The following is a 17,351-nucleotide window of genomic DNA, read 5'->3' on the forward strand; positions in this document are numbered from 1 at the left end:
TCTTATCTTCTTGTTACTATTTGGTTTTTTTCCAAAGAAATATTCTTGCAGTCGTTGGTTAAAAGAAAAGAAAAAGGTATATTTGTTGTTACAAATTTCTAACAATTAACCTTGTATGTTTATCAGGGTCAAGTTGGGTTGAGCAAAGTGTTGGCAAGTAACTGATTATCTGGAAACTTTTAAAAAGTCAGTGTTTCTTTAACCTATCAGTGCCCCTCCCTGCCCCTCACCCACTGACCCACTGCTCCATATACTCCAGTTAAGCCATGGAGCACACAGAAGCAGACAATTGAGAAAGGAGTTTCCTGTAATTAAGTTACTGTAACTTAGTCCTTGCCTGGAAGGTCCCCAGTGGGTGGGCAGACTATTTGCTTTTCTACCACCACTTCTGTCAAACCTTATAGAGTCAACAGTTACATTTATAAATGTCACTGCTTGCTTTATGTTATCAGGAGAAAAAAACCCAGGATCTGGAGATTCTGTTGTTGCAAAGATGGAAGTGCATGCATATCATACAGGGAAAAATATTTTTCAAGAAGCTTGTGTAGCTATCAAGGAGTGGCAGACAAACAAATTAAAACAAAAAAACTCTTACCATGATCCACGTATAACTATTTCTTAACTGTTTTCCTTCGGCAAAGCTATTATATTCCATTTACAATGGATACATTTAGAACAATGTACTGTGTCAATACCAGGAAGTGGACTGAGTGTATTTCTGTTTTAGCTTGCAAAGGAATTAGCATTTGTTCTGCTTGTGTTTGCTGAAAAGCCACTCTTAAACTTCTAGTATAGTTAACTGTTGGAAATTAGCCTGTGACAGGAGTACCCCACCCACTGCACAAATTCCTCCTCTCACTTAACAGAGAGGCCGCTGTGGTTCACGGTGGCTGGTGGTGATGGTATCTGGAGCTGGCCAGTTACTCATTTGCAAAAATTTAGGGGAGTGATCACAGATTTTTTTTCATTATAAATTATCTATCTTATAGGATTAAAACAAAATTTTTATAGCTTAACAAAATTTTGATGATGCTGAATATTTTTCATGAAACACAAGTGTTTCATCCCATGGATAGCTGATTTTTTTTGTCATGATACCTATGAACAGCTGTTCATAACATAGCTAAGCTTGCTTCAAAGGAACCAGATGAGGTATGCCTTTGTAAGACTCCCAGACTCAAAATTTTTGGGATATCAGTCAAATGCTACCTTAGCAGTAGCTTTGTGCAAAACACTAAGAAAAGATATATGGATGTCGGAACCTTTAATAAGTTTCTCCAATCAGCTTGACTGCCTGTTTTTCTGTGCCTTAAAAGTAGACATAGTTGAAGAAGATGTGAGGAAGTTAAACTCCCACAAATTCTTCTTCCTTTCCCTCTTCCCACACCACTCTTTTTGATTAAGCAAGAGCCATGACTTCCCACAGCTGGATCCTCTCTACTGACTTCATAGTTCACACTTGCATCCTGAAGGAAACAAATGTTACACCTGGACTTTATAAACAGCCACTGACAAACCCCTGTGGACAACAAGCTTATGTCATTGTAAAATATCCTATAGTAACAAGAGGTGGTTTTCCTTGCATTGTGTACTGATGGCACTAGTGGGAGCCTACCAGCTGTTTCTGTTACTGTTTCTGATATGAGTAATTCCGTTTTGTAACTCCTCTGACTTACGTTTGCATGCTATTTCTGCTGTAATACCTAACGCTGCACAGGAAAAACATGCAAGCACAGCCCAGTGGATCAAACGCTTCAAATGCAATGAAGAAAATAGCATGAATATTTCTACCTCCAACTTTTGCTAAGGCTGATTCTTTCACAGTAGGAATGCAAGGGTATGGTCATTTAGATTAGTAAATGCTGTGTGCTGCCTTTTGCCCAGTGCTCTGTGGGCTGTCATGTTTATGAAGAAAGCTGTTATGCTTTATTACTATGCTCTTTTTAAAGAAACACACAAGTAGATGGAAAATGAAGCATCTTATCTAAAGCTTTTTCAGATCTTATGTGCATGTGAAGTCATAGACAGCTATGATAATAGTGCAGTCTTACACTTAACGGTACATCACTGGGCTGAGATGGACATAAAAACATCTGTGTGCTGACACTAGATGGGTGAGATGGAACATAAAAGGTCTTGGCTATTTATTCAGAAAATGGTGGGTGTTGTAGACTTCCCTGCCAAAGGATATTGTGAATGTAAAAAAATCACTTGAGTTGAAGGGGAGACTAGAGAAGATAGTTTCAAATAAATGAGCCACTGTGAACCAAGGAAATAACTTTAGCTGAAAATGGTTGGAAGCTAAAAGAATGCTGAGGAAAAAATAGTACATGCTTGTTATACTCTCACTGTCCCTGGTAATACAATCTTCCTGTGCCAGGTTCTTATTCTTTAGTTACTATTCATAGCCTCATTTTCCAGCAGCTTTTAATCCCCCCAAAATCATAACTTGATGAAGGAGGAAGTGTCTGGATAAAGACAATATCTGAAATTCTTAACCCTAGTGTTTATAAAAGGAGGTGGTGAAGCCAAAGCAGATTCGGAATCTGATTGGAAATGGGAGAAATGCAAAGTGGAAGGGTGATGAAATTGGATATTCTGTTTCTGAGTCCTCACTAAATTGTTGGCCTCCCTCTGTACGCTGTGAGAGGGCGGCACATCTTTCTTTGAAAAACTGTTTGTAGGCTCTTGTCATAATACATAATGACTCTTGTTGTAACTTTCTTGAAATTTGGGCAAGCTCCAGTTCACTGAAGTTGAGTACTAGCAACAGCCAAAGGAACTTGCTTTGCTGCAGCCAGACTGTTTGCAGCCCCTGTGCTGTGCAGCACAGCTCATATTCTCTGCTAGTGCATGATGCATTTAACCACAACATTGAGTCAACTGACTATTTTCTTTTAAGCGTTTTGGTGAATTGTCTTAGTCCCTGAGCCATGCTGGTTGGGTCCCACTTTCTTTCTCAGTTGCCAACAGGCTGTAAACTGGATGGGCTTCTAAAATTCCTCAGCTCAATGAAGAGGAAAAGGACGTGGTGGCTCTCTTGATCTAGGGCAGTGAAGGGTGGTGAAAGATAGACTGTTCTGGACACTCTGAAATTTTTGAATACAGTAAAGCTTGCTCCTCATCAGAAGTGAAGATGCAGTTGCTGTAATGTAATGGTGGTTAAGTCACTGATTACAAAGGTTGGGCTATTAACAAGTAGAATAACCTGTTCTTCAAATGCCAAGCACTTTCCCTGGTGTCCTGGCTGGCTGGTATCCTGCCAAAGATCAGCGTTTCAGTCATTAGGGAGTTATATAGAGCTTATGTGGCCTGAACTGCTTAAACTTGAGGTTTGGAAAACTATGAAGGGTTTTTTATTATATTAGTGATACCATTTTTAAAGAATTACTTTAGCTTTTTGTTTCAATGGTAACTAATTCTTAGTTTTCAAGCAATTAAGAAGTGTACCACTTGAGTTTGATGCATTTTTTGCTTTTGTATCAATAAATTGTACATGATATAAAATTATGTGTATCATGTTTTATAAATAATGTGTACATATTAAAAAAATAATTATGAGTAGTGAAAAATAAGGAGACTAAATGTGGCTTCCATGAAGTAATCAAATGTGATGTATCTTGATAAAAAACAACTAGTTTCTTTAAAGCCCTTCTGAATCCTAATGGTCTTAATTTATTTCTAAATTGATGCTCCAAAATGAGAGAAATCTAAAACAATTCAAACGTTCCTGGAGGAGCAAAGGTTCTTTGTTAAATAAGAGAAAGAAGTGGTATACTGATTTGCTGTGCATTCTAGTGTAAAAATTCCTCTCAGTTGTATGCTATTTAAAACTAGTTGAACATGACTATCTCTGTAAAACTGTAAACTTTAAAAAAAATTATTTACATTTAAGCTGAAAACTGTAATTTGAGCATCAACCTGAGCTTGCTTATCCAGAGCTTGTTTATCCCAAGTTAAATATTGCCAGTGGAATTTTTAGCTATATGATTCTCAACTTTATCATATGAACATAAGAAACAACCCCACCCCCAGATTGCTCCACAGAGTCTGAAAGTAAAACACAGCAATGCCATAAATGTGTTCCCAGTGTCTGCCTTTCTGATTGGAACATAAATTTTAGTGGTCTGTTTGCATTGCTCAAAATTGGCTGTGGAGGCAGAGGGCAGATGCAAAGGGGCCTCAGCAATGCAATCTGCGTGGAAAAGGCAGGGAGCACCCAGGCCCCTCTCTCCTCCCCTGCTCCTGCACTGGAAGAACCTTCTTCCAATGATGGCTCACCCTTAGTGCTCTTTGGTGGCATTGGAAGAGGGAGCATTTCCCTTCGTGGCTGGTGTCCATCAGGAATGATAAACAGTGTTTAATTATTGAATTTATGAATTATTTTGATCTTACCTGTGTATATAAAATACTTGAAAGAAAATGATGGATTGAATACTCCTTCATAATTTTTTTTTTTCATAAATTGTTTGGTTTTGTGTCATGCTTAGCATCTGTCTTGATTACCATCTCAGAAATGTGCTGCTGATCCTAAAAAAGCAGTTGCATATTTAAATTCTCTATGTCTGTTTAAAAATAATTTGAGTACTGTAATAATTCTTGGAGAAGGCCCCAACCAGAGGCTACACTTGTAATACTGCAGTCTTAGTTGTGTGTGGCCTGGAGGGAAAATATAGAAGTACTATTTTGTGATTACAGATGTTAGCAGTGTGCTTTGCATCTGCTCTTTCTAGATTGGGAATGATAACCATTGCTTCTCTTGAGATTTTTTTTTTATGGGAAGACACTGCCATCAAACAGAACAGTTATTGTTCTTAAAGCAACTACTATGTGTTAAATTGCTGTTTCACCATACTTAGAACAGCCTAAAAAGACACAGTTATAATGAAAATCATGATAGAAATGATGATTTAAAGTAGTATCCTTTGCCAGTTTAATCATGGGTTTGGAGGTAGGTTTTTTGTTGTTGTTTTGAGGTAGGTTTTTTGCTATCATATATACCATGTTGCTGTATGGAAACAATGCAGTTTGCTGCAACTACACAGTGTTAATATACAGAAAATGAGCAATAGTAACAGTTAATCTTTCTGTCAATGTTAATACTGGATTTTACTTGCACTAATAGGGTGTAAAATACATTGGAGTACTGTAAAGTCAGAAATTTCTTAAAGTAAATCAGCTTTCATCCCAACAACTGTGTTTTTCCTCCCTTTTGAAATTTCCCCCATTAACTCTGTTTTCAGATTCATTGATTTCATCTTCTCCCCAGCCATATTTTTTCCAAAGCAACTTTAAGGACATCGAAGGATAAGAGGCAAAAATGGATTACTTGCTACCAGTTAAAGTGAGCTGCAACTCTAAAGATAAATGACATTGTCAAGGTTACATTCTTTCATCTTGGGCTGACCACATCCTTAAAACCAAGAGATCCAAAGTAGTAAAAATAAAGATACGAAGTCATTTTACCCTTTGAGTTGCAGCAACACAGGTACCTCCCAATTATTTACCACTTGATTCTGAAGAACTTTGATAGGTGCTATACAGTTAACATGTGACTAACTATACATGTTAGCCTGCTAATAGTAAGTGTGACCATTTTTTGTTGTTTAGTTACCCAATTGTATGTCTAGCAGTAATTTAAAACTATGCCACCGACATCAGAAGTGGTTTGAGAGGCCTTGATATATCCTAAATCTAAATTTGAGAGATTAATAAATATAGAGGAAAGCTTAGTTGTTAGGTTTTCCTTTTTTAATTGGCTCCCTGTAGTTTTATTTAGCCTAAAAAAGGGGCAAAATGCTGCTTGCTGATAAACCAGATGGGGAGGTAGCTTTGATGTTTTATGAGTGATAAAAAATTAATAGAAACTTTTTACATGTTTTGGAGCAATATGTCAAACTCCTAAAGTCAGCTTCTTGAAGAGTCAGCAAGCTGAGGGGGCAGGAGGAGAAGAAAAGGGAAGGAAAAATGGGTGGTTGTATCCATTAGTGGTGCAGGCAAAAGAGCCTTGGAGAGGTTGGATTTAGCATGCGGGAGACTTTTGTTCTTTAAATTAAAGCCACATTAGATTCTGGTTACCTCTTTGGTCAGAACATGCTGTAAACCCAATTATGCAGTTCAAGGCAGTAAAAGTTACCAAATACTTCGAAAAAATAGCTGTTCTTGGTTGTGGGTTTTGTGAAGTAGGTCTTAATATTAATTCCATTACACACATCTTGGCAGTGGTTTCCGCAACATATATTTTGTAGAATAATTGAAAGGGGACACAAATTCCAGGTGCAATAAACAATTTTTTCCCGTGTGCACACAATGTAGTCTGTCCTTCAAGTGATGAAAGGACTGAAAAATTGTTTAAGGTGATAGGAGTTTTATTATAACCTCTGTCCTAGCAAATCTGTACTTTCATGGTTCAGGAAAGCCAGGCAATCCAAATTATTTGGGTTCTGTTATGTCTAGTTTCTGTCGAGATAGTTACAAACCACATGCTTACTCTCAATGTCTGTTTGTTAAGAAGGGTGGTTATCAATTTATATATTTGTACTGTATAAAAATTTCACTGTATAAAAATTTCATGTTCATGGTTAAATCTTATCTCATGAAAGGGAATATCTTTCACAACGGAAAGTAATGTTTGAAGAATCAAGTTATATATGAGGCTAATTTATGTATGAGGCTAATTGTTAGGGAATTTTGCCTGATGTCTGGCCAGGAGATCGTTCTGTCTGGTCATGTTAGTGTTTCTAAAGATGGGATGTCCTGCCTGTCTTGAATGCTTTGTTTCCTATGTTAATGCACTTCATAGGCAAAAGGAAATCCTTTAGATTGATTTGCTATGACTCTCCCAGAAAGAAAATGGCTTCATTCAAGGTTTGACCCCAATTTTGATCCCTACCTGGGAGAGTCTTAGTATTAGATCCCAGCCATGAGTCTTAGTATTAGATCCCAGCCGTGGGAGCACTGTAGTCACTCAAAATGACACAGAGACAGGCTTCTTCAGACTGTAAATATAATTTGTTTAAATGGATTTTTTTCTCTCATGTCTCATGTCTTTAGTGTTTTGGGGATTTTTGTCGTTTTATTGGGGTTTTTTTCCCCAACTGAGTAGTAATAAAATACATTATTTTTATTTAATGACTGTCTAAAGTTTTGGAAAATCATAGGCTTTCTATTTTCGAAGAAGTGGCAGTATTATCTAGAGGCACTGGTCTATTGTAGCATTTGGCACTCAAATAGGAAATTGAAGGAGCCAAAAGTTGCCCTCCTCAGCCTGACCACAAGAACGTTTTGTGACCTGCTAAAGCAAGTAGAATATTTAAAGACTTGTTCCATTGACAACTGCTAGCTAGGAAATCCTTCCATGTGACATAAAGAAGAGTTTCTTGAGTGTGAATCATGAACTACTTGCTTATTTCTCTCCTCAGAAATATTGTTGAAGAATATCCTAATTTTATTTTAAATCCATATTCATCTGTCTAGTTCTGCTGTTTGCCATCCCCTCTCGTTTCCACCTCTTTAAAGAAAAAACACTCCCGCATCTTTTTATATACCTGGACCCCACTTCCTGAGACTTCGGTGTTAACAGAGCACTGTGCTACAAGCCTGGGAGGAGGTGGGTTCTTGTAATTACAGAGCAATCAGTGGGTTCAAGGAGCTTTATGCTGGAGTTGTGTTGCAGGACTGAGGTTTTAGGTTACATCTTGAAATGGTAATTTTGGGATATAGAAATAGAATCATTTGACTAGTTGCATATTTCTTGTCAATGTTGTGTGTTTGATGAAGTGCTCAGAAATACTTTCAGTATTTCACAGGAGAAATGCTGAAGGAAAATAATGCCTGCGTTTTGTATGGCAAAGAATACTGTCGAGAACCTGAGTTCTTGTGTTTGTCACAGTTCTTCAGCTCTTATTGCAAGATCTAACTGCAACCAGGATAGCAGGGACTGATGGCTTTTGAACAGGTCTTATGTTTATGCCTAATGTTTTCTAACAATAGAGTTTGTCTGCACTTCAAGGCTGCCAGGTTGCCAGTGTACTGGGAGTACTACTTCTTTGGCCAGCACCCAAGCTAAAGGGCTCATGATGATATGACAAGCTTCAGCTGATTTGGAGAAGCAGCAATGGAACTCACAGTGCTGTATGCTCCTGGGAAAACTGCTATGTACGCTGCTTCCAGAAACTTGTATGTCAAGTCTAGCTTTTTCACTGAGAACAATTGATTCTAAACACAGCTGTGTCTCTGTGATCTTTTGTTGTGAATTAAACTTTTGTAATATATATATATATATGGATGCTGTGCATTTATCACAGACTGTGATAAATGACTTGCTCATCACTTCAGGCCTGGCTGAAATCCACATTATTAATACAGCAGCTCCAGTCCATTTTGCCACACGTCTTTCAGACAGATGGAGAAACATGAATATGAATCAGATTATGCCCTTGGAGTAGTTTTGTGGTGTAAATCCAACCGTCCCAGCATGTTCCTGTGCTTTGTGCTACGCTCAGCTCTCTTGGCTGCCAGGGAGGAATGGTACAAACCTATCAGAGCCGGCTTCAGCCCCAGCTGGGGCTGTGTGTGTGTAATCAAGGTGCAGGAGAATGAGCCCAAACCACTAGAATTATCATGCATTTTTAAGTGCTGAGCCCTCCTTTTTGTGAACAGCCCAAAGACAGTGGTTAAAACTTTGTTTGGATACCAGCTAAATTCGTTCTGCCTGTGCTCTCCCCAGCTTGGTTGCTTTTGATTATTGCTTTGGTTTTTTGTTTTTTGTTTTTGTTTTTTTTCCATGAGCCCTGCTGGGGAGGATCTGACTCAGCTTTTTAGGTTCTCTTAGTGTTTAAGAAAGTACTGTTTTTAAATGAAAAAATATTTTTTTTGTTTTCTTCTGCTTTTTTTTCTTTGTATTTTTCACTTCTTTGTGGATCCTGAGCCTGTATTTAGATTTTCACATTTTTGGAAGATAGCTGGGCTGTCTCAATAGCTGGCTTCTGTGGACCCTTTCCTTGAGAGGTAGGGAAATCAAAGTCTTGCTAAGAGTGAAAATCTGTGCACAAACTTTTAAAATTCACAAATTTGTAAGTCCTGAAAATACTGCTGTGACTGAAGTAAGTGCATGATACCCAAAACCTGATTTGCACTTATCTTTGTGGGAAAATGTCACTGCATTGTTTTTACAATTGAATACAGACAAATAACTGCCTTTTATAAAATTGTCAGAGTTTATAGACATATTTACTTTACAACTACTTTTATAAGTTACCCACACCCTTCTCTGCATGTGAATAAAAGAGCTGGAAAGGCCACACTGATAATGTCATACCAGGAAATCTTTAATGTAAAATACAGAGAACATGGGAAGAAGGGAAGCTTGGGGGAGCAGGACAAATGACACTGAAGATAATGTATGTAGGGCAAAAATCCTACTTTTACTTCTGTGCCTTTTTTTTAATTTGTTTTGAGTTTAAAGATAAGAAATACTAGATAGGTTACCTTTGACATAAGCCAACAAATGTGTTTGTAAGCACTGATATACAGGGAGGCTTCTTGGTTCCATGTCTGAGCCTTTATAATTCTTCTAAAATTGAATGTGTATTAAAAAGATAGGGGAAAAAACACCCAGAAAACTACCAAAACAAACAAACAAAACCCCAAAAACCCCTAAATCTTGCAGAGCTGAAAATACTGCCTGTTGACCAGACCAGATCCTGCTTAATCTTTTTCTGCCAAGTTAGACATTCTGGCAAACTTCCTCAAGTCTGGATGCATTCAAGTACTGTATTTGGCTGACTTGTTACTTAGTAAGGATATGTGAAAATCCCAGTTTAAACATTTCAGCCTATACTTGTTTTACAATCTGTCAAGAAGCACAACTAATTGGTATTTCACTTTATACATCCGATACAGTTTTTCTACCAGGACATCTGTATTTGGAAGTACATTTTCCACTTAAATGTCAAGTTCTGCTACTATATATTTTTTCTGAAACACTTCATAGTTTTACAGGATATGTGCTCCTTCTACTCAACTATATATAGTAACTTTTGGTAAGTCACTAACTTTTTTCTACCTTTTTTCAAATTAATGACGTCTTCCAAATCTTGGCTTTGAAGTGATTAATCTGGCTTTAATGTACAGTCTGTCCCTGCAGAGCTGACCTTCATTGTCTTAACTTTGAGTTTATGAAGAACTACAAAATCATTACATATGAGACTTACTGTATTTGAATGGCATTATTTGAATACCTTTGATACTTGTGTCCCTTGTATAAAGCTAAAATTTAAAACTATAAAAGTAAAACTAACCAAAACTATATGGTTTTGATTGTATATGTTAACTAGTCTTTCTTCGAAGTCCAAAGCTGATTTCAGTTTCCACAGCACTAATTCTGCTTGTCAATAAAAGTATTACCTATTGGATTTGTGCATAAAGAAAAGTGGACATTTTTGTTTTCAAATGAGTTCTGTTTTAGCTGAGGAAAATATGTGAATTTCCTAATGGAAAGAATAAATACTAAATCTGTACCTGTTGGAGAGGTGTCTAGAAGTTTCTAAAGCCTGGAAGTAACTGCAGTAGGTGTGTGAGCCCATCCCCTGCATAATGTGGTCTTTGGAAGCTGAATACCTGAATTGCAAAGGTTTTGCTTCTGTTTAGAAAGAGATTTAGTTTTTAAAGCAAGAATTTATATTGTAGAATCGACCCTGACAAAGAGATTTTTATCCCTAATTATGCCATCAATTCAGTCCTGTTTCTAGACTGGACATGTCTGTGTGTTTAGCTCCCACTATTAAACTTTTGTTTGAAGAAATGGTTGTCACCCTCAGACAGGTACTTAGTGACTGTGTAAATTGAACAGATTGAACTTCTTTTACCTGTTGGTATAATGTAGGGTTTCTTACAGCATGTTTCTCATGCCTTATTTTGTAGTCTTTACAATTTTTGGGTTCTTTTTGAAATGTCAGATTTAGAGCTTGACTGTATTCAGATCCTGCACATCATCTTGTCTAGAAGTAGGCATTGTTTCCCTATTTCCACTTGATTAAGATGCTTAGGATTATTTGTAAATAAGAGAAAACTGGCCTCCCAAGCATTCATAATTAAACCGCACAGGCAGAAACTTGATGAGATGAAATAATTGCTGTGTTCCTAAAATAATTTAAAAGACTTTGTAAGAAAGGTAGTGTCTCATTAGCAGATTACAGAGTGTTGAACTTAGGGACACAAGTAAGTCAAAAGTTGATTTTCCTTATTTATTTCTCACAAGAAAACCACTTGGAACAGCAGTGCTTGTAATTGATGCAGATGTCAGGAATTCTTTTCTGTTGACATGGAATAAAGGCTAACCCAGGTCAGTCAGTACCTTGAAATTAATGCACATTCTTTTTCTTCTCTCTTTTTTTTTTTTTTTTTTTTTGGTGTGTGTGTGTTTTCTTTTTGTTTGGTTGTTTGCTTTTTGTTTTATCTTCCTTTTAATTTACTTGCATTTTTTTTTCTTTTCTATTCTTTTTTCTCCTAGGTAGGGAAAAGGGAGCAATCCCTGGTTTACATCTCTGAGCTGGTCTAAAGTGATTATAAAGGTTTTGAACGGAATGCAGATTACAGAGTAAAACTATGCTAAACTACTAAATAACAGAGCCCTTTTTATATAATTTTTTAAATCCAGAGGATTTCTTTATAGTGTTCCCTCCCCAAACCCTGGCCTTGCCAGTTTGTAGACAAGCAGTAACTTACAGCTCAGGGTGTTGGAAGGGTTAAATGGAAAGGAAGATAAAAGCTACTTTGTGCTCACTTTGTTGCCTTGAACTTTGGATGCTGTTGAATATAGTAGTCATCTGTGATCACAGGTATCTTAGCGGCTGTATAATTGAAAAGATAGGAAACGATCCAGTAATTAGAGGAAACAGTACTGAACCTGATGACTTAAAGTCACTTTCGTTCTTAAATCACACAGTTGTAGCTGTTAGAATTTATCCTGAGATCTCAGTACCTTGGCAGAGTACTTGAAAACACTGATAATCTGATTGGCTGAGTTAGAAAGGAGAGAAGGATTGGGATTGCTTTTTGTAGACCTCCATCCCCCCCACCCAAAGAAGCACCTCCTGATTGAGAGGTGGTTTTGCATAAGTAGACTGGGAGAAAGCTAGGGGGTGGTCTCTCTCGTTAACTAGATGCCTACTTTTCTTTCATTGTATGTGTTGCATTGCAAATATTAATACGAGTGCAAGGGCGGGCTTTGCGGTGGTTTTGTATACGTGCCACTGAAATCTAAACACCAATCAAAGCTTGAAAAAGAGCTAAGATTTTTAACTTGGAGGGGTTTCAGAAGAGAAAAAATGTGTGGCCTACATACTGAACAAATGGAAATATGTGTTTAATTCCTGTGGGTAATATAGACCTGAATGTTGGTGTTTTGTGGTTCTTGGGTTTTTTCTTTCATTTCCCCCCCCCCTACTATAAGAACCTTATGAAGTTTACTCAAAAGTGAAATGGGTTTGTCTTTAGAACAAAAAATCCCATGAAGTGGGATTTGGAAATTTAGGCTCAGAAGTCATCAGTGAAGTTGTATAAGAGAACTCTGTTTTCAGAAACACAAAAAACTCTACCACTTCCATGATGTTGCATAGTTGAATACTTGCTTATTTATGTATATAGGTATACACAGTATTATCTGCTTCTTCAAAGTACTCAAGTGCGGTTTTGCATTTTATGTCATGTGCACATGACTTAGTGATCAGAATAACGGCTCATCAATTTACTTGTTGGCTTGGTCCTAATTATGACTTACATTACTGAAAAATCTGTTGTCATCTCTTCAGATTCTCTCCCAAGAGATTATTCTTACTAAAATGCCGAGATTCCTCTTTATCAAAAGGGATAGTGAAAACAGTGTAGTGTTAATCGGTCTGACGCAATAGATGTTGAAATATACAGTGATTCACTGGCTTTATTTACCACCATGGTAAATAAAGGGATACACAGGTTATGGTTAAAAGTTCTAAGGATGCTGCATTTAATTTTCTTCTTAAAGTATGTCCCTTTCAAAGCACTAATATATTGCACTGGAAGCTGACTAATTTAGGTTGATTGCTGGATTGGTTCTTCTTCCCTGAAGAAACTGTGTACTGAAATAAATACGCACACAGGTAAAATCTGTTTGTTGTCTGTTTTTGGTCATCTGCACTTGGCTCACAGTTAGTCCAAGTTACTCTGCTGCGTCCTTGTAGCTACGGTATAATTATGATTAGGATCACAGAATAGTCTTCTGAAGTTTATTCAGTGTGTTTAAGATACTTTGAGATCTTCATGTTAAGATGTTATAGCAATATTTTGTATTTAAATGAGACATGGGAATGGAATGTCCAGAAAACTTATATGTAGTATGAATGCCATTCCTCTACTTAAAAAACAAAATAAGTTAATTTTGAAAGACCTCCTGTAAACTATGTTGCCAATAACAGCAATTCTAGTGTTAGCATAGAGAAAATACAATTTTAAAGTGCTTATTGAATCAGAATTCAATATATTTGGTCTCAGTACTACAACGTTCTCAGAACAAGACATTTAAGCAAGTTAGTGACTTTAAATTAATGAAGGATTCATAGATACAAAGAGGTTGATGTCCTCATGGCTAAGCGCTCATGTTACAATTCCCACCTTGCAGGACAAGAGCTATGATTTCATGATACAGCTAAGCAGATTTATCACTAGTAGCATAAGAAGGAACAGTCCCATCGTCTGTTTAGTTATATATTCACTTACCTCCACTTGCTCTCACCCAGTGTGCAAACCATAATGTTTCAGGAGCAAGACTAGCAGGAATGCAATTTTTTTCTTTTTATTTCCTTTGTTTGAGGGGTTTTTTTTGCATCTGATCTGATTAGCTGTCCCTGAGCCCACTTACCATTGGGCTTTGCCGCTAATCATCCGTGTTGGTTTTAAATACTTTGCAGGGTAAATCATACTTTGTGCAGTAGATTTTCCCGACTTTATTGAATGTGAAGGCTTAATTAAAGATTATTCAGGCCTTAGTAAGCTGTTCTGCTTCATGCATGCTGAAAAAGTGACTGTAGCTCATTTTCCCTTCTCTGTAGTGTTAACTCTGTTCTGATGAAATAATGGAATTTATGGACTCAAGCAATAAAAACATACTTTGCCTCTGAAGCAAATGCAGTGCTGTTTCTCATCCAACTCGGGCAATTCGATACTTTTAATGCCAAGTTGTGAAAGGATGTAAATGATAGGTTTACACAGAGCAACAGGCACAGCTTGCAGAGGAAAAGTGGCATTTTTGTTGGCTCCAGGATGAGACTTTGAATCCTGGGTCTGTTTATTTCTTTGCCTGCAACACCTAAGCCCCTGACTTGCCTAAGGAACCCGATAGGAACTTGACAGTGTTCTAGGCAACTCGAAGGGAAGAATTTAACCTGTCATCTCAGGGAAATTTTCTTTTCTCCTCCATGGCTAATACTTAATAATGTTTTACTGTGCCCATGACCCTTCTTTGTTCCGATTGTCCCCAATCTGGTCCCAAGGCAAAAAAGATGGTGCTGACAATCATATTTTTACAAAGTAGTAACTATCCACTGTCGTAAGGCTCTTTAACTCCTACTGCTTACTTAGTTACAGAAGGTGGTTGGTTGCAGTTGAAAGGAGGTAAGCTCTGACTAGGACAGAAAACTGAGGCTCTTTTTCAGGTGAACCTTCACCCACACTGTAATACAATGAGTTTGTCAAAATGTTGGCAGTTTTTGTTGAGAGATTATGGTTATGGATTTACAAAAGATGGTCATCGTATACAAATATAATCTTAAAATCATTTTTATAATAATAGTTGGATACTACAGTTTTCAAGCCTTCACAGGTCTTATCCACTTGAATTAAAGGGAAGAAGCATGATAGTAGAATTCAGAAGGATCTCTGCTGAACTGCAGATTACAATACAAAACAAAAAGCATGAAACGTGTTCTTAAAAAAACCAATCTCAGTATCATGAGCAGGAGAACGGCAGGTGTCATTTCACTGACAAATTAAACTGTCCCAGTTTAGAGAAGTCAATGTCCACATAAACACCAAGGAGAAAAAAAAAATAGTGTCTGGAGGTTTCCTCTGAAATTTCATCTCTAAAGGGTGGATGAAAGGAGACTGTCTTTACTTTAAGGATTGGAAAATGATGTAGAGAAATGAATTTACCTGTAAAATACACCACAAATGTGTGGGCTTTCCAAGTGTAATGCTACTTTTCAAAGTCCAGGGACTGTATTTACCAGTGATTTGGTATAATTATTTGGTTGTATTTAGAATGCAATGCTCAGACTAGCATATTCTTTGTAAAATGATAATTAATGTCATTATGATCTGTACTCCCCAAATCTCTAATCTGTCTAAAGAAGAGCAAACTGGAGCTCTGACTTTAAGGCATATTCTTGGTGGATTTTAATTTTTTTACGATATTTGCTCAGTGGTTGGTATAATCCTGTTTAAAAGTTTTTTTTGCTTACTTGAGCATGTTCTGTCTGGCTACCATTGTTTCATCCCTCATTCATAACTAAGAAACTTAATGCTAAAATCAAACAAGTTTGAGTTTCAAACCCAGACAAGGTTTTTGTCATCCTGTTTTCATTTTGCTTTGTGCAAACAGGTAGTACTTTTGTTGACTATTCTGTAGCTAGTGTCACATTGAAAGCATTTGAAGCCAATTTTTGTACAGAGTAAACATTCTGTGGTTAGAAGGGCTTAATTAGCTCAGGTGCCTTTACTGCTGGCATATGCCTCCTTATCTTGAAACTAGTATACACCAACTAATCCTTTATTTATGTTGAGCTTTGGAATTTCCCTTGAAATGCCTTTTTGTAACCTGTCCCAGAATAAATGGGAAGTGAACAGATTGTCGGGTAAACAGTGAGGTTGCCGGTAAGCAAATTAATAATACACGTGAATACAGGTTTCTTCTCACTGGTTGCAGGTTGGATGCCTGTGATTAACCTCGGGAAGAGTGCCGGTGATGTGCTTATTCCTGTGATACAGCTTTTGTTGTACCATTTTACAAAGGAAGCTTTTTCTTGTGTTTATGCATGGGAGGACTGAATTTGTTAATCAAATGTCCAAGGCTATGTTTTCAGTGCTCAAAAGAAGGGAATTGTTAAATCACAATAGCTAATTTGTGATAGCAATCGCAATGTGAAATCCTAGTGGGGCAGGTAGTTCTATTTGTCTGAAGCCAGCTGAGATCACAGTGTATTCTCCAATTCAGCATGAACAAAACGGCAGCCTATTTCCACTTTACAATGATGGAACTAACTCAACTTTACTCCCTTGGCATAAAAAGGTATCATTTTAGTTTGGTTTTGGTAAATTCTTAGCCCCATTGTGAAATGATCTTTTTGATTACAGGATTAAAGGTAATCCTAGAGAATCCTGATAGTGGTGGCTGAAAAAGAAAATCTGTAAAACCATTGTGTTCCATTTCTCAGGTTTCTGGTTTTATAATAGTATATGATTGCGCTGACAACTGGTTGAGACTATCCCATCATAAGAGGAGAACAAGGAGTATGGCAGAAGTTAATGCTTTCTTCTGTCCCATATTGAAAGAAAAATGTCCCGTCTGACACTTTTTAAAGGCAGTAGTGTAGGGGAAGTTGAATCAGTCAGAAGTAAAGAAATCACAATTTGGGCTTAACTATACCCTGCATGGTAAAAGAGACCTGTAGATATGATACCTGGAAAAGCTGCCTTCCTGTTCTTCCCTTTTTTTTCCCCAAGAACCAGGTAGTTTGCCAGTTCAGATTAGATCATGGTGTAGACCTTCCCTACAAGAAGAAAATAAATTCAATAAATTGTGTTTTGGTTTGAGTTTGTTCTGTTATTCTTATCCAATATACTGCAGCAATAGCAATATTGCTGTTAGTGTATAATGGAGAAAACTGGGCTAGACTAAGATGGTGTATCTCCCTTGTGCAGTGGAGCATATTTGGCTCTGTTTTTTTCTCTCTAATACTTCTTGCATTTAGGATCCGAAGGAAGGATTATATATGCCCTAACTGAAGACTTTTTTTGAGTTTTAAGGGGGTTAGTGGGAATGGAGCCTCAAGCAGGTGTCATGGGCACAGGTGTTTGAAAGTGATCACCCAGGCTCCAGCTGGCAGAAGAATGCAAGAAAAATGCCACTTTAGGCCCAATAAAAACAAGTGCTCATGAATATGTTATTTCTTCTGCAAGTTTAACATGTAACAGTAGTACAGAATATGCCTGCTCAGAGGCATGTAAGTCAGAATTCGGGGTTGACTTGTTCAGATCAAAGAAGGAACTCAACTGGAAGACTTGCTCAAATTTTGAGAGATCAACTATTTTTAAGTTTT

General features: G+C 37.2%; 1 protein-coding gene across 4 annotated transcripts in view; it reads left to right on the forward strand.

Annotated features, from left to right (window-relative positions):
• The window catches only part of PLEKHG1 (pleckstrin homology and RhoGEF domain containing G1), a 129,800-nt gene that overhangs the window by 39,712 nt on the left and 72,737 nt on the right, over positions 1-17,351 (forward strand). The gene's annotated exons all lie outside the window — the stretch shown is intronic.

The sequence above is a fragment of the Chiroxiphia lanceolata genome, chromosome 3 (assembly GCF_009829145.1).
Source record: "Chiroxiphia lanceolata isolate bChiLan1 chromosome 3, bChiLan1.pri, whole genome shotgun sequence".
NCBI lineage: Eukaryota > Metazoa > Chordata > Aves > Passeriformes > Pipridae > Chiroxiphia > Chiroxiphia lanceolata.